Raw genomic sequence first — 24,125 nt, forward strand, 5'->3', positions numbered from 1 at the left:
TTATTTCTTCCGGAGAACAGAAAGAATGCTCAGGTTTTATAGCCAAAGTTCCCATGCAGGTTCCCAGTCAGGTCTGTTCATTCAATTGAGAATTAAAACTCGAAACCCACTTAGTTCTGATTGGTCAACCCAGCTGAGTTCTAATTGGTCAATACAGCTAAGCCCTGATGGCAGAGGCAGGAGAGCTGAAAAGCCCCAAAACAATAAGGTATGTGTTTTGGGTGAACTCAGAACGTGTGTGTGACCCCTTGTTAGCAAATGGCCTCTTGGCTCAACTTTAAATGTAAGCCCAGTTAGCCACTCAGGATGCATCTTGAAAGATGGGCTCAAACTTGTTGGCAGACAGCATTGCATTTCATCACAGCATGGAAGTGATTAGCTACGTGCTTCAGGTTTATGTGGTCTCTTCTAGGGACCCTGGTGGCACAGTAGTGGCCAATTGAGCAACTAGAGCCATTTACTTACAAAAGGCACTCAGGTACCTGTTAGATTCTAATCAAAGCCTCCTAGGTTATGTTGATTCTGGTTCCTGTCTGGAATAAATTTAAAGTTTCATGGGTTAGGTCAGCATGATCCAAGTCTCTTGCAGATATTTGTTAAAACAGGCTAGAAGAGCTGGGCGCAGTGGCTCACTCCTGTAATCCCAGCACACAGGGAGGCCGAAGCAGGTGGATCACCTGACCAATGTGGAGAAGCCGCATCTCTGCTAAAAATACAAAACCAGTGGAGTGTGGTGGCGCATGCCTGTAATCCAAGCTACTCAGGAGGCTGAGGCAGGAGAATCGCTTGAACCCGAGAGGAGGAAGTTGCAGTGAGCGAGATCCCACCATTGCACTCCACCCTGGGCAACAAGAGTGAAACTCCATCTCAAAACAAAACAAAACAAACAAAAAAATAACAGGCTAGAACAATTTGAAAGAGTACCCAAATGATTAGCCCAAATAGAAGGATCATTAATATTTGTAGGATGGAACACAGAAGGTATCCTAGACTAGAGACAAAAGCCAGCTGAAAATAGGTGGGAATTGTACATTCAAGCCAGGAAGTCCAGCCAGGAGGCTTTTTGAAGTCTCCCTTTCAGAGATTTGGTTAACTTTAGGATCGTAGATGTTTCCAATTCAATCTAGCTGGATGTATTTACCCAGGTGCAGCAGTAAATGTTAGCAACAGCACCAACATCACCCTGTACAGCAAGGAGAGAGTCTAAGACAATGTCGTTGTCTAGGACCACATGAGCAAGGGAGTTTGGGATTTCTGCTGTGCTCTGATGGTTTGGCCAGTGGAACAGGTCATTCTATTAACAGTACAAGAAAGATTTCTGACCCTATATTCATTCCAAGCAGGGCATAGTCCAAACTTGGACCCCAGTAACCTTCCTCATCTGGCTGCTTTGCTAGAGTTAATCCTTCTGGGTAAATCACATCCTTGGTAATATCCCCAACTATAATCTAAGAGATTGTCATTAGTGTTCAGTTGTGTCTCCAGGATTCTCAGGTAGCTCCTCAGGTAGCAGTGGTGAGACTAGCTGAATAGATTAAAAATTGGGTTATTCATTTCTGTAGCCAAATCTCCTGGTGAGGATAACTTAAGCATTATTTTTGCCTTTTGGGAGAAGGAAATATGGGCCTGATAGGTTTCTAAGAAGTCTCTTTAGGCTGAAGTGCTTGGTCACTATTTCTTCATCCCACCAAATATTCCCTTATCAGACCTTAAACTCCCAGCTCTCCCATATCCTGTTTGTCCTATATACTTAAAATTCCCACATGAAACACCTTCCTTCCATAATGATTGATGGTGGCTTTGTTTCCATGACCAAATCCAGACTGATTCACTGACATTTTGTATAATAATATAATTCTAATAGAGAATGATTCCAACATTCCCGAAAGTGCTCACTGTTCTGTGCCCCTACACTTTTCCCACAATATGAGCATTGGGTAAAAACAGATGAGTGATTAGACTAGAAGATGGTGTCTATAAAGCCATGGACTGACGACACTGATTTAGACCATTTTTATTCTATACAGATATACATCGCTATGTAACTTCTTCATATATTCTCTCATCCTGAACACATGTTTTATAAATATGTATGAAATTTCAAAACAGGCCTGGCATTGGTGCCTTATGCCTATAATGCCAGCACTTTGGGAGGCCAAGGCAGGTGGATCGCTTGAATCTAGGAGTTTGAGACCAGCCTGGGAAACATGGCAAGACCCCATCTCTACAGAAAAAAAAAAAACAAAAAAATTAGTCAGAGGTTGTTGGGCATGCCTGTGGTCCCAGCTACTCAACAGGCTTAGGGAGGAGGATCACTTGAGCTGCAGAGGCAGAGGTTGCAGGGAGCTGAGGTTGCACCACCGCACTCCAGCCTGGGTGACAGAGCCAGACTCTGTCTCAAAAAAAAAAAAAAAAAACCCAGAAATTAGGAAACATAGTAATGATAACAACATAAAAGATCACACAGTCACACCTTATTACAAATTTTATGCTCTGGAAACCTTTTTAGAAATAACATATATTTAAATATCATGTTTAGGAAATGTGTTGATATTTAATACTTAATTGAAAGTTTTACTAAATTTTCAGTGTTCAAAATAAGATAAGACTTCTATGTACATTATTTCATTTCAGCCTCACTAAACAATATGAATTGGATATTGATGGGCTCATTGAGATGATGAAATAAGGCATAGAAAGCTCACAAACTGAGGAGTGGCTGAGAGGCTAGCATCTCCCTTTGGTGGCGACAACTTGCTTTTCCTCTATATTCCTAATGTGACAGAGCTCGAAGTGACATAGATTAGATACCCTTCTTCCTTCTTATCTTTGCTTCCAAATCGTTTATTCTCTTTCTTTAGTTTCTAAATCTTCCAGAAAGCCACAAAACAACAATACACATAAAGTAAAACACATGTTATCAGGCTATATTACTCACGACTCCCTCTCTCTAGGCATTCTGGATCTCCCAACCCCTTTATTCACTGAATATTTTAGCAGCTGACTCTTCCTCTCTTTATCACTACTCTTGTTGTTAATTTTTGGGGCCTTTCACATGCGGTAGACAAGCATCTAATACCCCAGTCTCTCAGTTCCTTGACCTCTGAGAAAGTCTTTTCTATCATCTCACCTCAGCCTCAACATTTTCTTTACAGTAACTAAACCTCCTCCATAATCTCACTGTCAAGCATCCCACACTGTAGAGGACTACGTGCTCACAAACAGGGTGTTCCCGATAAGTCCTGCTCTCGCAAACGAAGCAGGGCGTTCCCGACAAGTCCTGCTCTTGCAAACGAAGCAGGGCGTTGGGGGCCTGTTTATATGTAAATATCTTGAAAATCCGGAAAGTCAGGGAAAGGTCAGAAAAACAACAATGTGTCTTGTGACTTGGCAACATTCCACAAACGACTGTATAAAATAAAGGAGAGCGCGCCATTCAAGGCGGCTGCCATGTTTGTCTTGTCTTGTGTTGTCTTGTGTGTTCATTCCTTTGTTTAGGAAACACGCGGACCCCAACACCACACAATCAGCCCCTCTCATGACCTGCCTGCTCCATGTTGATATGTCAAATGCTCGATTCTCCATTCTCATGTTATGTCTCAGCAATACGACAAAGATAATCATCCCTTCCTTCTTCAGGCATTTCATATTTCGGGCTGCTTATATAGCACACAGTCTTTGTTTTTCTCTATCTCATTGACCATTCTTTTTCAATTTACTTTTCTGAATTATTTCTACTTCTTAATTTCTAAATATCATAGCTCTTCAGTTTTTGAGCCCGTTTTTTTTCTTTAATCCACTCTCTTGGCTTCGGCAAATCTCTATTTAACATGTCCAAATTTACATCTCTAACTTCACTGCCTGTTTAGCGTTCCCACGCTGATGTCCAATAAATATCTCAAGTTTTACATATCAAAACTCTGATTCTCCTGTGATCTTAAACTTCATCCTCCCACAGTCTCCCCTATCTTGGCAAATATATTTCCTTTAACCCCATCCTTGATCCCTATTTTCCTCTCTGTCCTCAAGTTCAATTCAATAGCAAGTCCTGTTACCTCTAAATTGGAAATACATCTAGAGTTGAATAGAACCTCACCCTTTCTAGTCTAAGTCTATGTTGTCATTCACCTGGAATTCCACACTGGACTCCTAATTTGCTGTGTTCACTTTTGCCCTTCTAAATCTACTCCAGTCTTAGTGACTTTTACTTTTTTAAAAGTAAAATGAAAAACAATATACATAAGGAAAAATAACCAAATTATAATCTTACAGTAGATGATTTTTGAGAAGTACATCTGTCTCGCACCATCATGTAAGGAACTAAATCAAGGAACTAAATTTTGCCAAATACCCTCAGAATCTTAGTTATAGCATCACCCAAATTTCCACCTTGCTAGCCCATGTGCTCTATTGCTTGCTGACTCTCTCTGTGTGTCTCCCTCTTTCTCACTAGCTTACACACTCTTTTACTCTCTCTACCCTTTCTTTTTTATCTCCCTCTCTCTTTCATGGCTTGCTCACACTGATGAAGGAAGTTATCATGGCAGAAATTTCACATGGCAAACAACTGGGGATGACCTTTAGTTGATAGCCATAAAGGAACTGAGGACCTTAGTCTAACAACTTAATGATAAAATGAATCCTGCCAATGACCATGAGACTGAGTTTGGGGAGTGGATTCTTCCCCAGGAGGCACTTTGATTGCAGCCTGTGAGAAACCACAAAGAAGACACAGCTAAACCTTGTCTAGAATCTTGTGAACTTTAGAAAATATGAGATAATCTGTGCTGTTTCAAGTCACTACATTTGGGAGCATATTTCTTATGCAATAGCAGATACTAATACAGAAATGTTATCTGACTTGGAACATCACAGATTGTTATTGTCTGCTTTTTTCTTTATATAAACTGAAATATATACTATGTTTTGTTTTTTGTTTGACTTCTTTAACTCAATATTATGTGTTAAAATTCATGCAAGCTTTTGGGTTCTACAATAATATTTCACTACAGATAACTAGGAGTGGAATTATTAAATATATAGTATGTATTTTTCACCTTATAGTAGATAATACCAAATAGTTTTTTAATACAATTGTCACAATTTATACTCTCACCAGCAATGTGTAAGAATTCCCAATGCTGCACACTTTCATCATCACCTGGATAGGTCAGCCTTTTGAATTGGAGTCATCCTAGTGGGTACTTGTAGATTTTATTCACAGTCTAATTTGCTTTTCCTTGAGAATGAGAGATAATTAAGGAAGTTGAGCCCCTGTTCATGTCCACTGTTCATTAGGATATCTTCTTTGGGATGAGACTGTTTAAGACTTTTCTTCTATTTCTAGTGAATTGTCCTTTTTTTCTTGATTTGAAGACTGCTTTATATATTCCATTCATGTGCATATACATATTTAATTTTTTTAAACTTTAATCTTTTTTTAATCTTTGTCTTTCAGTCTCTTCATTGTATCTTTGGTTAAATAGCAGTTCTCAATTATAATACAGTTAAAGATATTGATTTTTTTATTTAAACTGAATAGTTTTGTATCACGTTTCCCAACTGGGAAAACCTGAAAATAATGTCTTTGATTTTTTTTCTGAAAGTTTGATTGTTTCGATTTCCACAACTATATCTATAATCCACCTATAATTGATTGGTTTTTAATGTCAGGAGGGTAGGAACCAAGTTTAATTACTTTTTAACATGTGTATAGTAAAGACTTAATGATGGCAGCCATGGCCCATCTAGAGTGGTTGCTGCCGTGACACTTGCTGCACTGGGGAGGTGTGGCCAGGACTGCATACTCCATGGAGCTGGTGGGAGCCAGAAACAGGTGGAAGACCTGCCTGCTTCTGAATTGGTAGGGTGGGAGCCTCACGTTCCCTAGGTGCAGCTGCAGCTGCCCAGCCATGGCTTCAAGCCTGGACATCCCTGTGCTCTTGGGGACTGGGAGGAGGCATGAGCTCCAGGTACAGCTACAGCCACCCAAGCCACAGCTGCAGACCCAGGCATCGCTGCACTCCCAGGGGCCAGGGAAGTCCCCCTTGCCCCTGCGGGCTTGGAAATGCCTGCTCCTGCTTCCAGGCCTCTCGCTGCTCCTGTGCCTGCTCTGATCTGGAGCAAAATTGAGGCCAAGACTGAGTATTATTGCAACCTGGTCGGGTGTGCACACACTTAGGGCAGCCCTGACATACTAGCCTCTGCTGCCTTGTGCACCACCAAGCACCAGATGGAGACTGAGGCAGCTCAGTGCTGGCTTACAGGCATCCTTTGGCAGGAACAGCCTGGGTTATATAAGCAACAGCAGGAGGCAGACAGGCTCCAGGGTAGAAGCAGGTAGGCCCTTGGTGAAGCCCCACCTTCAAGCCAGGGAAGGCCTGAAGCCTGGAAGCTGGGCTGCCAGTCCTGCAGACCAGAGTGAGAACTTATGTTGCTTTTTCCAGGCCCACCCATGGCCACTCATGGACCAATCAGCACACACTTCCTCCCCACTGAAGCCCATAAAAACCCTGGGCTCAGCCAGACTTGAGATGACAGAATGACCTGCCTGTGGAGAGGAGCTACCCCCTCCAGGTTCTCCTCTCTGCTGAGAGCTGAGCAGACTTGGGACTACCAGCTGCAGCAAGGAGCTACCTACTCCAGGGTCTCCTCTCTGCTGAGAGCTGAACACTCATCAGGACATCCCAGTTGTGGAGAGAAGCCACCCACTGTGGGTTTCCTCTGAGCTGTTCTACTTCTCAAAAAAGCTCCTCTATGTCTTCCTTATCCTTCATTTGTCTAGGTACCTCATTCTTCCTGGAAACAGGACAAAAACTAGGGACTCGCCAAATGGCAGAACTGAAAGAGCTGTAACACAAACGGGGCTGAAACACCCCCCTTGCTCACCATGTTGTGGGCAACAAGAAGGAGAGAAGAGAGAAGGAGAGAAGAGCTGTGGCCCCTTGGGGATCCCAGACCTAGAAGTTCCCCAAGCCAGGGCTGTGATAACCTCTCTGGAGCTCAACACTTCCTGGTGACTCCAAGCTTCTGGCACCACCACATTCCCTGGTACCAGCCATGGAAACTGCTTGTGGTTCACCTGGTCCAGTTTCATCCTCTCAGGGAGTCAGCGCCCATGCCAGTCCCCGGAGCTGCCCACCCTGCCACAAAGCATGCCTGGCTATGAGCAGTGGCTGGACCCCATGCTCACTCACTCACACACCCCTCCCCACTCAGCTCACTCTTGGCAGGCGTGAGATCCAGGAGGGTAGCGTAAGCCAAGTGCAACCTGCCAGGCTGAAGGAGTGGAACAAGTCCAGTGAGCCCAAGAAAAACTCAGGCAAAGGATCCACTGGCCACAGAGGTTTCCAGCTGGTGAAGTGATAACCCAAGAATCCCATGATACTAACACCATTTATTGAAAAGATTATCCTTTCACTATAGTTTCTATTAATCAACTCGCTCTACGTATGAGTCTTGCAATTACATTGAATCTATAGATAAATTTGTGGAGAAATGAGATTCATAAAATAATCAGTCTTCCAATCCCTAATCATGACATGTCCTACCATTTATTAACCCCTTTAATTCTCTCAGAAATACTGCATAGTTGATGGTGTACAGTTCTTGCATATTTTGTTAGACTTATTTCTAGATTTTGTTAGATGACTTAAGTAAACTACTTTGGAGCATAAATATACATGTAGAAAAGTGGACACATCATCAATATATAGCTCCATGGATTTGCACAAATGAAACATATCCAGAATGCCAGCACTCAAAGAAAATTCAGAATATAACAGTTGCCATGAAGCCCTTCTCGTGCTTCCAAGCAGAGTCTACCACCTCCTCCTACACCCACGAAGATTACTATCCTGTTTTGGTACTTTATATAAATGAAATCATAAAATACGTATTTTTTAGTATCCAGTACCCTTTACTCAATAGTAGATTGAGTAAATGTAAGATTGAGTAAATGTAAGATTGGTCAATATTTTTGTGTTTAACTGTAGGTCAATTATTCTCATTGTTGTGTAGTATTTATTATATGAATATATCATAAATAATCTATTCAACTCTGTTTTTTTGAGAAAAAGTCTCACCCTGTCACCCAGGCTGGAGTGAAGTGGCACTATCTCTGCTCACTGCAATCTCTGCCTCCCAGTACAAGCAATTCTTGTGCCTCAGCCTCCCAAGTAGCTGGGATTACAGCCGTGTGCCATCACACCTGGCTAAGGCTAATTTTTGTACTTTTAGTAGAGACAGGGTTTCACTATGCTGCCCAGGTTTGTCTCAAACTCCTGGCCTCCAGTGATTCACCTCCCTCGACCTCCCAAAGTGCTGGAATTACAGGCATGCACCCCCACATTCATCCTCACTCAACTCTTGACGAGCATTTGAGTACTTTCACTTTTATGTCTATTATAGTAGTGTTATGAGCATTCTTGTGCACATCTTTTAGTTCACAAATGTTCAGTTCCTCATGTGTGTGTATTTAGAAATGGATTTCTATAAATGCATATGTTCAGCATTAGAAGATACTGTCAGTTTCATAGCAGTACTAGGTCATATTTACATGAGTAATGTATGAACATTCTAGGTGCTCCACAAGCTCATCAAGCCTCAATATAGTTTGCCTTTTTTCCACTCGGCAGATGTGTAGTGGTAACACATTATGGTTTTTCATGACTCATATATTTAATAATTTTTATGACTCAACAGTGTTATTTACAGACCACATTCATATAATCTTATATTTCTTTTGTTAAGAAAAATTATTTTATCTATGTATGGATGTATCTCTTCTTTTTATTTTTCTCTTCCCCTTTATTTTTCCCATTCTTTCCTTTCTCTCTCCCTCCTCCCTTCCTCCCTTTTCTCCCTCCCTCCTTTCCATCTTCCTTTTCTCCTTCCTTTCCGTTTAAGAAAAATTTTAAGTTCAGGAGTACATGTGCAGGTTTGTTACACAGACAAACTTGTGTCATGGGGGGTTTTAGTATAGATTATTTCATCACCCAGGTATTAAACCTAGTACTCATTAGTTATTTTTCCTGATCCTCTCCCTCCATCCCACCCTCCACTCTCTGATAGGGCCCAGTGTGTGTGCTCCCCTCTGTGTTCTCATTTAGCCCCCACTTACAAGTGAGAACATGGGGTAATTGGTTTTCTGTTCCTGTGTTAGTTTGCTAAGGATAATGGCCTCCAGCAATCTCTTAATATTCTTTCCCACATAATCATTTGTATGTGTGCATATGTGTGTACTTGAATAGCTGTTTAATATGAATACAACATTTGTGCTTTTTCATTGAAACATATGGAGGCAGGCCAGGCATGGTGGCTCAAGCCTGCAATCCTAGCACTTTGAAGTGCCACGGGAGATGGACTACTAGAGCCCAGGAGTTCAAGACATCTTGGGCAACATGCCAAAAACCCTTCTCTACAAAAAATACAAAAATTAGCCACGTGCCTGTGGTCCCAGTTACCTGGGAGGCTAAGATAGGAGGATGATTGAGCCCAGGAGGCAGAGGTTGCAGTGAGCTGAGATCATGCCACTGTACTCCACCTAGGTGACAGAGCAAGACAAAGAAAAGAAAGGAAGGAAGGAAGGAAGGAAGGAAGGAAGGAAGGAAGGAAGGAAGGAAGGAAGGAAGGAAGGAGAAAAAGAAAAGAGTTTTTAATATTTCAATTTGTCTAAGATCATCCCTATTTTTTGCCACCACCTCATCTCTAGCTCATCTTCCAGTGCTTATCTCAAAGCCAAACCATGAATGAGTCTCCAGGACATTCTGACTTCCACATGAGACATAACAACAAACTTAGAACAGTACAAGAATTGTAGCATGTGCCTCCACTCCCTTCCCTGAGAATTCACTTTCAGAGCTGACTTTATTTGCTAATGCATAATGGACTCATTTGCTCTGCTAAAATCAAGTATTGGAGCAAAAACAAAATACTCACTCAAATAGCTAAACTGCATGCCCTCCCAAAAGAAAGAGTAGGTTAAGCAGATATTTCCCTTATACTTCTATGACGTTTGGGTGGTTTTCCAGGGCTAGCTGAGAAAATGCTGTGTCACTGACTGACCCCTTCCGATAAGCCTTTTCCAATCATGATGAAGAAGACCTCTCAGTTTGGGGTTGGCAGTTTAATCTGAGATAGAGCTGGACATGGTACCTCATCTAACCCTCACTCCCAAATGTAAGACAATTGAAATAGCACATTCGAGTGTAGGAGATTTTGTTAAAGATGTGGGTGTGGAAAGTTTGTTCCCTAAGATTTCTTTGATCTCCAGGAGGTTGAGGCAGGAGAATCACTTGAACCCAGGAGGCGGACGTTGCGGTGAGCCAAGATCATATCATTGCATTCCAGCCTGGGCAACAAGAGCGAAACTCCATCTCAAAAAAAAAAAAAAAAAACAAACAAAAAAAACACTTCGATCTTGTAACCTGGAGGAGAACCACAAGCCCTTCACTCCACAATAGCCCAGCCCAGCCCACTTCTACCCTGCTAGTTCCCATCTGTCCTCTCATGTCCCATGTTCTATCCTCTTCCCTCTACTCACTACCTGGTTTTTCAAAACAAACAAAATTTCTTTCACAAAGAAATTTAACAGTCATTTTTTCTTGCTTAGGTTTCTGCTGATACTTAAATTCTTGGAGTCCCATCTCTGTTTCAACAGTCATTTTAAATCTGCTTACAGACAAACATATTTCCCTTTCTATCAGAAATTTGGGGACCAGATATTAATACATTTAATTTTTTTTGGCTTTTTATAATATGCCAGCCCAATAATCATTCTGCTACAAGTGAAAAGGAAACTGTATAAAACCTGTGAGAGTTCCAAACAGTGCACAGTTGGTTTGGAAACTCTGCAGCAAAATAGATCACACACACAAAAACAACAACAACAACAGCAACAAAAAACAGGCATGCGGCTTAAATTAAATTGTGTATTTTGAGGACTCTGAGGATTTAGGTACCATGGTTTTATATTTTTAATCAGGCTCTTCATTAGGAAAAAGAGCTAATGCATGATGGGATTAATACCTAGGTGATGGGTTGATAGGTGCAGCAAACCACCATAGCACAGATTTACCTGTGTAACAAACCTGCACATCCCGCACATGTACCCCAGAACTTAAAAATAAAAATTAAAAAGTTTAAGCTCTTGTTCTGCTAGAACGGAAAAGGAGTAGATACAAGTTTCTATACAATAGAAACAAGTCTATTATGGGGCCAAGCACAGTGGCTCAGCATCTGTAATCCCAACACTTTGGGAGGTCAAGGCAGGAGGATCACTTAAGTACCAAAGTCCCATTTGTCTATTTTTGCTTTTGTTGGGTGCACTGCTGAAGTCTTACCCATAGAATATTTGCCTAAACCAACGTCCTGAAGCGTTTCCCCATGGTTTCCTCTAGTATTAATAGTTTTATCGTTGCCCGGCACCATTTATGAAGAGGGTGTCCTTTCTTCAATGTATGTCTTTGGTCTCCTTGTCAAAAATAAGTTGGCTATAATATATGGATTTATTTCTGATTTCTCTCTTCTGTTCTGCTGGTCTATGTGTCTGTTTTTATTGTCAGGTCATTTTTTAGAAATCCAAAATTTAATCCATTTCACATAAGTGACATCAGGGTAAATTCCTCATGAGTAAAAGTTTCAAATGTTCCAATTTGTAATCTGAGGCTACATATTTTGGTGTTCAGTGCTCTTCTCTTCCTATTCTCTCTAATCCTTTGATTTTATAATTTGGGTGCAAGTCACTCTTACCCACTGGAGTAAGGAGTAAGAGTGACTCACTGAGGGCAGCGGTTGTGTCTAATTAGTCTTCATACCCTCAGCATCCAGCCCAGTGCTGTGCACACAGAACGTTGCTCTCTTTACACACACATGCATGTTGTTGATTGTTTTCCTAACTTGCGGGTCATGTCTCCATTCTATACAAGACTAAGCAACCCCAGCTGAATCAATGAATCTCTGCTGCTGTGTACCCTAGAGCATGCTGCCTGGAGTTCTTTATGTAAAAAGCAGCTTACTATAAAAACATACCATACCTGAAATTCAGAGTCTGTTCATGGAATACTAATATTTGGGGCAATCTTTGAAACACTAAGCATACATACATAAATTATTGTATTGTATAATAATACTAAATTATGAATTAATTTGATCTGTGACCATCTATTAGAAGGATACAAGGATTCCATAGACAGCAAACCAAGTAAACTGGAAAGTGGAAATGTTGCTTCTGCCTACCTACCATTTAAAAGAAAAAGCCCCTAGAAAAATTTTCAAGCAGTCTCACGTAAAAACAAAATGCATAAAAACGGTTCCCACCTCATTGTAATACACAGAAAAGAGCAGTTTTCTTAACATCTAGGCTATCTCCCAAAAATGAAGAGCTTGTCCCTGCTTCCACTTTCAATCTGACATGTGTCCAAAATAAAAATTGTTTCAAGTTGTTCTGAATCGATATCAGAAATCCTTCACTCACAACAAAAAGTGGAAGAGAGCCTGAGACTTTTCATTTATAAGTACTAATCAGACTTTACAGTTACAAAGAGTAAAGGGAGAGACATATAGCACCAGAATGTTTCAGTCCACCTTGGCAGAATATAGAACCACCTATGAACCCAATTTGATCCTCTTAAACACACCGATTCATCATTTGAAGAAACCTCAAATCAATCAACTGTCAGGGCCTTGTGGCCTGATAAACTGGTATTAAAAAGCCATTAAACAGCTGGTTGCAATGGTTCATCCCTGTAGTTCCAGCACTTTGGGAGGCCGAGATGGGCAGATCACCTGAGGTCAGGAGTTTGAGACCAGCCTGGCCAAAGTGGTGAAACCTCGTCTCTACTAAAAATACAAAAATTATCCAGGCATGGTGGCACACACCTGTAATCCCAACTACTCGGGAGGCTCAGGCAAGAGAATCGCTGGAACCCAACAGGCGAAGGTTGCAGTGAGCTGAGATTGTATCCTGGGCTACCGAGCTAGACTCCGTCTCAAAAAAAAAAAAATTTAAAACTCATTAAACATATTTAAACTGTATTTACTGGTCTTTAAAGTGCAAATAATACTACCTACATCATAAGCAGGTACTGAATAATGGAATTAACTAATAACACCTGTAAAGAATTTAGCACAATGTCTACGAAATGCATTTTACTTCTTATTGTAACACTAACTCAGGCTTCATCGCCTCAAGGAAGCCTATATACTATGAGATAAAAATGTGGTAAAGATAATTATCTAAATATATATTCTTTTTGAGCTGAAAGGTTTAAACAGCTTATTTAGAAAACATGTCATTTTATAACTATTAGTGGAGGTAAGATTAAAAATCCTGATTCTACCTGGTTGGGGAGGAGGTGAAAGATGTGATAAACACTTGAAGGAGTGGGAGGGACTGCATATATTTACAGAGGAAAATTCTACAACGTATCTCAAAAATCTTGAAAACGAGCATAACATTTAACCAACATGTTCACTTCAACAGTTTTGATTTATTCAATTAACAAATACTTATTAAAGGCTCATTATGTGTCAAGCACTGATTTGAGGTGCTACAGAAGATTGAGCAGTTAGACAAAAAATATCTGCCTTCAAGGGACAAAACATTCTAGCAAGTAATAAACAAAAATATAAAACATATAGAATATCAAATAACCACAACTTTCATGCAGAAAAGTGAAGCAGAGATAAGGGAGCGAAAGAGCTGGCAATTTAGAGTATAGCAATTTGACACAGGGGATGAGAAATAACATCAATGAGATGGCAGTTCAGGGAAGACCTAAAGTAGTAAGGAGGAAAGTCACCTGGATATCTAGAGAAACAGCATAAGTAGCAACAGGAACAGCAGGTGTATAGGCCTAAGACATGAACATGCCCAGCATGTTTGAGAGAGGCCAGGAGGGACATGTTACAGAATGGGTATATCAATCCCATAAACCTTGTAGTCTCTTATGCAGATACAGGTTTTATATTACTTAATACAACATGCTATAAGCCTGAGATGAGTCCAGGCCTCCTTTGAACTGCCCAGCACTGCCACAACTGGGATGAGAAGAGAGTTTGACAAGATGAGTCAGTGTCCAAATGCATCAGTGCATCAGATGCATCTGATACAGTTCACCCTTCATCATTCTGATCACTGTGCCCTATATTAAACTCAATCCATTGTCAATACTTCATGTTAGTGACCAGCTGCAATTTATAAAGGACCTAACACACAGGAGTTAACAGCACACACCCCAGACTTCACTCCTGCAAATTGTATCAAGGCCATAATTGATACTCATCGTCTCCCTCCTCTACCATCCATTCCAGATTTTCCTCTCCTGATCATTGCCACAAGCAGTTATCCCATTTAGACTTTTTTTTAAGTTGAGCTGTGTGCTTAAAGCATTCCTTCTATAAGACTAACACAAAAAGAAAACATGACTTGAAAGATACTGAATTATTCAACAACTTCAATAAACTCAGCTTATTCTCTGGTGAAAAATTGAATGATTTCCATAATACAAGACAGAATCTAAAATAAAAAAAAAAAGAAAGAAAAATGAGAGAGGTACATGGAATGAGTACCACACAACACAGTCTACTTACTTATAAATGATTTATTAAAAGTGCATGCAAAGAAGTTCCATAACAAGATGGTCAAATAGGAACAGCTCCAGTCTGCAGCTCCCAGAGTGATCAATGCAGAAGACAGGTGATTTCTGCATTTCCAAATGAGGTACCTGGTTCATCTCATTGGGACTGGTTGGACAGTGGGTGCAGCCCACAGAGGGTGAGCTGAAGCAGGGCCAGGTATCACCTCACCCAGGAAGTACAACAGGCTGGGGGATTTCCCTTTCCTAGCCAAAGGAAGCCGTGACAGGCTGTACCTGGAAAAAACGGGACACTCCCGCCCAAATACTGTACTTTTTCACACCAGGATATTATATCCCGCAGCTGACTCAGTGGTTCCTGTGCCCACAGAGCCTTGCTCACTGCTAGCAAAACAGTCTGAGATTGACATGAGAGGCAGCAGCCTGGCAGGGGGAGGGGCATCCACCATTGCTGAGGCGTGAGTAGGTAAACAAAGTGGCTGGGGAAGCTCAAACTGGGAAGAGCCACCACAGCTCAGCAAGGCCTGCTGCCTCTGAACAAAAGTCAGCAGAAACTTTTGCAGACTTAAACGTTCCTGTCTGAAGCTCCAAAGAGAGCAGTGGTTCGCCCAGCATGGTGTTTGAGTTCTGAGAACGGACAGACTGCCTCCTCAATTGTGTCCCTGACCCCGATTTAGCCTAACTGGGAGACACGTCCCAGTAGGGGCTGACTGACACCTCATACAGGTGGGTGCCCCTCTGGGAAAAGGCTTCCAGAGGAAGGATCAGGCAGCAGTATGCACTGTTCTGCAATATTTGCTGTTCTGCAGCCTCCACTGGTGATACCCAGGCAAACAGGGTCTGGAGTGGACCTCCAGCAAACTCTAACAGACCTGCAGCTGAGGGACCTGACTGTTAGAAGGAAAACTAACAAACAGAAAGCAATAGTATCAACACCAAAAAAAAGACATCCACACCAAAACCCCATCTGTAGGTCACCAATATCAAAGACCAAAGGTAGACAAAAACCACAAATATGGGGAGAAACCAGAGCAGAAAAGCTGAAAATTCTTAAAACCAGAGCACTTCTTCTCCTCCAAAGGATCACAGTTCCTCACCAGCAACAGAACAAAGCTGGACACATAATGACTTTGATGAGCTGACAGAAGTAGGTTTCAGAAGGTCAGTAATAACAAACTTCTCTGAGCTAAAGGAGGATGTTCGAACCCATCAGAAGGAAGATAAAACCCTTGAGAAAAGATTAGATGAATGGCTAACTAGAATAAACAGTGTAGACAAGATCTTAAATGACCTGATGGAGCTGAAAATCATGGCAAGAGAACTACGTGATGCATGCACAAATTTCAATAGCAGATTCGATCAAGTGGAAGAAAGGGTATCAGTGATTGAAGAGCAGATTAATGAAATAAAGCGAGCAGACAAGTTTAGAGAAAAAAGAGTAAAAAGAAACAAACAAAGCCTCCATGAAATATGGTGAAAAGATCAAATCTATGTTTGATTTGCATACCTGAAAGTGACGGAGAGAATGGAACCAAATTGGAAAACATTCTTCAGGATATTATCCAGAAGAACTTCCCCAACTGAGCAAGGCAGGCCAACATTCAAATTCAGGAAATACAGAGAACACCAAAAAGATACTCCTTGAGAAGAGTAACTCCAAGACACATAATTGTCAGATTCACCAAAGATGAAATGAAGGAAAAAATGTTAAGGGCAGCCAGAGAGAAAGGTCAGGTTACCCACAAAGGGAAACCCATCAGACTAACAGCAGACCTCTTGGCAGAAACTCTACAAGTCGGAAGAGAATGGGGGCCAATATTCAACATTCTTAAAGAAAAGAATTTTCAATCCAGAATTTCATATCCAGCCAAACAAAGCTCCATGAGTGAAAGAGAAATAAAATCCTTTACAAACAAGCAAATGCTGAGAGGTTTTGTCACCACCAGGCCTGCCTTACAAGAGCTCCTGAAGGAAGTGCTAAACATGGAAAGGAACAACTGGTACTAGCCACTGCAAAAACATGCCAAATTGTAAAGACCATTGATGCTAGGAAGAAACTGCAACAACTAACAAGCAAAATAACCAGCTAATATCATAATGACAGGGTCAAATTCACACAGAACAATATTAACCTTAAATGTAAATGGGCTAAATGCTCCAATTAGATGACACAGACTGGCAAATTGCATAAAGAACCAAGACCCATCAGTGTGTTGTATTCAGGAGACCAATCTCACGTGCACAGACACACATAGGCTCAAAATAAAGGGATGGAGGAAGATCTACCAAGCAGATGGAAAGCAAAAAAAAAAAGCAGGGGTTGCAATCCTAGTCTCTGGTGAAACAGACTTTAAACCAACAAAGATCAAAAGAGGCAAAGAAGGCCATTACATAATGGTAAAGGGATCAATTCAACCAGAAAAGCTAACTATCCTAAATATATATGCACTCAATACAGGAGCACCCAAATTCATAAAACAAGTCCTTAGAGACCTACAAAGAGACTTAGACTCCCACACAATAATAAGGGGAGATCTTAACATCTTACTGTCAATATTAGACAGATCAACAAGACAGAAGGTTAACAAGGATATCCAGGACTTGAACTCTGCTCTGCACCAAGCGGACCTAATAGACACCTACAGAACTCTCCACCCCAAATCAACAGAATATACATTCTTCTCAGCACCACATCTCACTTATTCCAAAATTGACCACATAATTGGAAGTAAAGCACTCCTCAGCAAATGTAAAAGAACAGGAATCACAACAAACTGTCAGACCACACTGCAATCAAATTAGAACTCAGGATAAAGAAACTCACTCAAAATCGCTCCACTACATGGAAACTGAACAACCTGCTCCTGAATGACTACTGGGTACATAATGAAATGAAGGCAGAAATAAAGATGTTCTTTGAAACCAGTGAGGACAATGACACAATGGACCAGAATCTCTGGGACACATTTAAAGCAGTGTGTAGAGGGAAATTTATAGCACTAAATGCCCACAAGAGAAAGCAGGAAAGATCTAAATTGACACCCTAACATCACAATTAAAAGAACTAGAGAAGCAAGAGCAAACACATTCGAAAGCTAGCAGAAGGCAAGAAATAACTAAGATCAGAGCAGAACTGAAGGAGATAGAGACACAAAAAATCAGTGAATCCAGGAGTTGTTTTTTGAAAAGATCAACAAAATTGATAGAACTCTACCAATACTAATAAAGAAGAAAAGAGAGAAGAATCAAATAGATGCAATAAAAAATGATAAAGGGGATATCACCACCGATCCCACAGAAATACAAACTACCATCAGAGAATACTATAAACACCTCTACACAAATAAACTGGAAAATCGAGAAGAAACGGATAAATTCCTAGACACATACACCCTCCCAAGACTAAACTAGGAAGAAGTTGAATTTCTGAATAGACCAATAACAGGCTCTGAAATTGAGGCAAAAATTAATAGCTTACCAACCAAAAAAAGTCCAGGACCAGATGAATTCACAACCGAATTCTACCAGAGGTACTAAGAGGAGCTGGTACCATTCCTTCTGAAACTATTCCAATTAATAGAAAAAGAAGGAATCCTCCCTAACTCATTTTATAAGGCCGGCATCATTCTGCTACCAAAGCCTGGCAGAGACAAACAAAAAAAAAGAGAATTTTAAGCCAATATCCCTGATGAACATCAATGTGAAAATCCTCAATAAAATGCCAGCAAACCGAATCCAGCAACACATGAAAAAGCTTATCCTCCATAATCAAGCCGGCTTCATCTCTGGGATGCAAGGCTGTTCCAACATACGCCAATCAATAAAAGTAATCCATCACATAAACAGAACCAACAACCAAAACCACACGATTATCTCAATAGATGCAGAAAAGGCCTTTGACAAAATTCAACAGCCCTTCATGATAAAACTCTCAATAAACTAGGTATCGATGGAACATATTTCAAAATAGTAAGAGCTATTTATGACAAACCCACAGCCAATATCATACTGAATGTCCAAAAACTGGAAGCATTCCCTTTGAAAACTGGCACAAAACAGGGACGCCCACTCTCACCACTGCTATTCAACACAGTGTTGGAAGTTCTGCCCAGGCCAATCAGGCAAGAGAAAGAAATAAAGGGTATTCAATTAGGAAAAGAGGAAGTCAAATTTTCCCTGTTTGCAGATGACATGATTGTATATCTAGAAAACCCCATAGTCTCAGCTCAAAATCTCCTTAAGTTGATAAGCGACTCCAGCAAAGTCTGAGGATACAAAATCAATATGCAAAAATCACAAGCATTCCTATACACCAAGAACAGACAAACAGAGACCAAATCATGAGTGAACTCCCATTCACAATTGCTTCAAAGAGAATAAAATACCTAGGAATCCAACTTACAAGGGATGTGAAGGACCTCTTCAAGAACTATGAACCACTACTCAATGAAATAAAAGAGGAAACAAACAAATGGAAGAACATTCCATGCTGATGGATAGGAAGAATGAATATCATGAAAATGGCCATACTGCCAAAGGTAATTTATAGATTCAATGCCATCCCCATCAAACTACCAATGATTTTCTTCACAGAATTGGAAAAAACTACTTTAAAGTTCCTATGGAACCAAAAAAGAGCCCACATTGCCAAGACAATCCTAAGCAAAAAGAACAAAGCTGGAGGCATCACACTACCTGAATTCAAACTATCCTACAAGGCTACAGTAACCAAAACAGCATGGTACTGGTACCAAAACAGAGATACAGACCAATGGAACAGAACAGAGACCTCAGAAATAACACCACACATCTAAAAACCGTCTGATCTTTGACAAACCTGACAAAAACAAGCAATGGGGAAAAGATTGCCTAGTTAATAAATGGTGCTGGGAAAACTGGCTAGCCATGTATAGAAAGCTGAAGCTGGATCCCTTCCTTACACCTTATACAAAAATTAATTCAAGATGGATTAAAGACTTAAATGTTAGACCTAAAATCATAAACATCCTAGAAGAAAACCTAGGCAATACCATTCAGGGCATAGGCATGGACAAGGACTTCATGACGAAAACACCAAAAGCAATGGCATCAAAAGCCAAAATTGACAAATGGGATCTAGTTAAACTAAAGAGCTTCTGCACAGCAAAAGAAATTACCATCAGAGTGAACAGACAACCTACAGAATGGGAGAAAATTTTTATAATCTACCCATCTGATGAAGGGCTAATACCCAGAATCTACAAAGAACTTAAACTAATTTACAAGAAAAAAACAAAAAACTCCATCAAAAAGTGGGCAAAGGATATGAACAGACACTTCTCCAAAGAAGACATTTATGCAGCCAACAGACACCTGAAAAAATGCTCATCATCACTAGTCATCAGAGAAATGCAAATCCAAACCACAATGAGATACCATCTCACACCAGTTAGAATGGCAATCATTAAAAAGGAAACAGCAGACGCTGGAGAGGATGTGAAGAAATAGGAATGCTTTTAAACTGTTGGTGGGAGTGTAAGCTAGTTCAACCATTGTGGAAGACAGTGTGGTGATTCCTCAAGGATCTAGAACTAGAAATACCATTTGACCCAGCCATCCCATTACTGGGTATATACTTAAAGGATTATAAATCATGCTATTATAAAGACACATGCACACATGTGTTTATTGCAGCACTATTCACAATAGCAAAGACTTGGAACCAACCCAAATGTCCATCAATGATAGATTGGATTAGGAAAATGTGGCACATATACACCATGGAATACTATGCAGCCATAAAAAAGGATGAGTTCCTGTCTTTTGCAGGGATATGGATGAAGCTGGAAACCATCATTCTGAGCAAACTGTCACAGGGACAAAAAATCTAATACCGCATTCTCTTACTCACAGGCTGGAATTGAACAATGAGAACACTGGGATACAGGGTGGAGAACATTACACACCAGCGCCTGTCTTGGGGTGGGGGCAAGGGGAAGGATAGCATTAGGAGAAATACCTAATGTAAATGACGAGTTAATGGGTGCAGTAAACCAACATGACACATGTATACCTATGTAACAAACCTGCACATTGTGCACATGTACCCTAGAACTTAAAGTATAATTTTAAAAGTGCATGCAATCCTTTGTCTTTACTTTTCATAATAGCTATATTTATGAAAGCATTATAGCTTTCATAAAAGCTATAATGTCATAATAGCTACTGTCCACAAACACTGTTCAATAGAATGCTGCAAACATCCAGAACATATATATTCCACTTTATCCCAGAAACATTGCTTTCAGATGTCAAGAAATGAAAACATTTACAAACTTTCATGGTTTTCTATAATACCTTCAACTCATAATAATCATTAATTGATTAGTATTTGTCCAATCTCATGAAAAACTTATAATACTAGAGTAGTATTTTGGGGTCTGTCTTTTTCCCAAATATTTTTATATTTTTTATTTTGATTAATTCATTTTACTCTATTTTGAATACAGATGACACATTTGTCTTTTTTTGATTTTGGCATTTTTCCAAATAGTCACGTAAAAATGAATAATATTCAGCAAGTAGTTTCATGATTCTTATGAAATATCCATTATTCCAGGAATGTCAGTTTCAATCATAACCTCATGTAGAGCAAGCCTCAGTTAAAATACAATAATTGCCACTATTCATTCAAAATGATAACAAATATTCTTCAAGACTTTGATAAGTGCTTTTATTTGATTTACATTGAATTAAAAAAACTCAAGCCTTCATATGCTCTGTGGAGTCTTTAACATATTTTGAGAGTTCTTCTATATTCATTCAGTTGGATTATCATGCCTTGTAAATAAATTTGTCCTTGTAAACATTATTTACTAACTAAATACCACATGCACACTTTTGGTTCTGAGATATACTAACTAAGATCTCTTAATAGTTTGAACATTTTAAAATTCATGAATAATGTTTACTATCTCAGCGACAAATGCACAAATAAGTAGTCCCAACACAGAGTGCTGCAATCCCTCACCTTAAAAACTTCAAGAATGACACCAAAGGAATCATTTCCCAGTAGATAGGCGGAGAAAATCAGATATTAACTATTAATATTTGCTTCTTAAAGGCACATATCCATGTTACACTTGCAAGAACAGGTCTAAAGAGTCTGTTACATATTGTTTTCCCTCCCAGAAGGAGACACAGAATTCTAGCTGTTAACTATGCAGCCATGAAAAGGAACGAGATCATGTCCTTTGCAGGGGCATGGATGGAGATGGAAGTTGGAAGCCATTATCCTCAGCAAACTAACGCAGAAACAAAAAGCCAAACACCATATGTTCTCACTTATAAGTGGGAGCCGAATAATGAGAACACATGGACACATGGTGGGGAATATACACACTGGGACCTGTTGGGGGGGTTTTGGGAAGGGACAGCATTAGGAAGAGTAGCTAAGGTATGCTGGGCTCAGTACCTATGTGATGGGATGATCTGTGCAGGAAACGACCATGGCACCCATTTACCTGTGTAACAAACCTGCACATCCTGCACATGTACCCCTGAACTTAAAATAAGAGTTGAAATATTAAAAAAATTTAAATAATAAACTAGAAAAAAAAGTGTATGGCCTAAGAAGGACTTTACACAAATATACTGTGGCTCTGTAAAATAATTTCTCTTTTTTAAGAAACACACAATGAATTTTTTAGGTATAAAGAGCCATTATATCTGTCACTAACTCTTGAATAGTTCAGAAAGAAAGAAAATAAATTTAAAATAATAACATTTGGGGAACTGAGGAAAAGATTGTACAGAAACTTTGTACTATTTTGCTGCTTTTCTCAAGTCTAAAATTATATCAAAATAAAACTTCGTAAGACATTATAAAGCTGAGAATGCTCCCTTTTGTCCTCAGAGTGTTGACTGTGTTTATCAGGAAGGGGTATCAAATTTTATCAAATGCTTTTCCTGGGTATATTGAGATGATTATATGGTTTTTGTCTTTCATTCTGTTGACATGGTGTTTTATATTAACTCATTTTCACATGTTAAACCATACTCGCTTTCATGGGATAAATCCCACTTCATGTAAGTCTTGGTATATATTTCTGGGATTTGGTTTGCTAGTATTTTATTGAGGATTTTTGCATCCTTTTTCATAAAACATAATGATCTACACTTTAATTGTGATGTCTTTTGGTTTCATAGCATTGTAATATTGCCTCAAACTGAATGGGAAATTGTACTCTTCTATTTTTGGTCAAGTTTGTAAGAAACTTGTATAAATTCTTCTTTAGCTGTTTAGTAGAAGTAGCCAGTGAAGTCATTTGGGGCTGTAATTTTCTTGTGGTAGTTTTATGATTAATAATTGATATGGTTTAGCTCTGTGTCCCCAACCAAATCTCACCTTAAATTGTAATAATCCCCATGTGTCAAGGGCAGGACCAGGTGGAGATAATTGAATCACAGGGTGGTTTCTTCCACACTGTTCTCATGATAGTGAGTGAGTTCTCGTAAGATCTAATGGTTTCATAAGGGACTTCCCCATTTGCTCTGTTCTCATTCTCTCTCCGGCCTTATGCCATGATTGTAAGTTTCCTGAGGCCTCCCCAGCCATGTGGAACTCTGAGTCAATTAAACCTCTTTTCTTTACAAATTACCCAGTCTCAGGTATTTTACCATAGCAGCACAAAAATGGACGAATACGTAATTCAATCTCTTTACTTGTTACTTTTACTCAGATGAACTATTTCTTCTTGAGATAGCTTTGGTAGTTTGTGTCTTTCTAGGAATTTGCCTATTTTGCATAATTTAATTTGTGGACATACTGTTGTTCATAGTATTACCTTATAATCTTCTTTATTTCTGTAAGGTCAGTAGTGATGCCTCCTGTTTCATTCTCAGTTTTAGTTTTTTAAGTATTCTGTTGTTTTTCTGGATTGTTTCATTTTGTTTTGTTTCATTTTGGCCAGTCTAACTAAAAACTTTGTCGATTTTGTTGATCTTTTCTAAAAACAGCTTCTGGTTTTATCGACTTTCTCTACTTTTTTATTCTATTCTCTATTTCATTGGTTTCTACTCTGTTAATTTCCAAAACTTTTCATTTTCTTCTTTCTGCTTGCTTCAGATTTAGTTTTTTGTTTTTTTTTAACCAGTGTCTGAAGGTAAAAGACTAGGTTATTGATTTGAGACCTATTATTTTTTAGTAATTGTTCTAGGCATTATGATATACATAACTTACCAAAGGATGCTTGAAATTTATGCTAAATTAATTCCTGTGAGATCCTGAATTATTATACTAATAACTCTGTAACTATTGGCTCTTCCCTCTGTTGGTACTATTATTATTACATATATTAAATCTATATATGTTACAAATTCAATAATACACTGTTATGATTATTAAATCACAGTATTTTATGTCTTTTAAGGAAGCAGAAGGAAAAGGCATAAATTTATAGAGTTTTACATTTTTATTTTCTTACTTACAAGTTCTCCTTATTTCTAGAGGTTCAAATTAACATCTGCTATTGTTTCTTTATTCCAATA

General features: G+C 39.5%; 1 protein-coding gene across 11 annotated transcripts in view; it reads right to left on the reverse strand.

Annotated features, from left to right (window-relative positions):
- LOC114671702 (uncharacterized) overlaps window positions 1-24,125 on the reverse strand; it is a 205,654-nt gene that overhangs the window by 134,645 nt on the left and 46,884 nt on the right. The gene's annotated exons all lie outside the window — the stretch shown is intronic.

This window comes from Macaca mulatta, chromosome 1 (assembly GCF_049350105.2).
Source record: "Macaca mulatta isolate MMU2019108-1 chromosome 1, T2T-MMU8v2.0, whole genome shotgun sequence".
NCBI lineage: Eukaryota > Metazoa > Chordata > Mammalia > Primates > Cercopithecidae > Macaca > Macaca mulatta.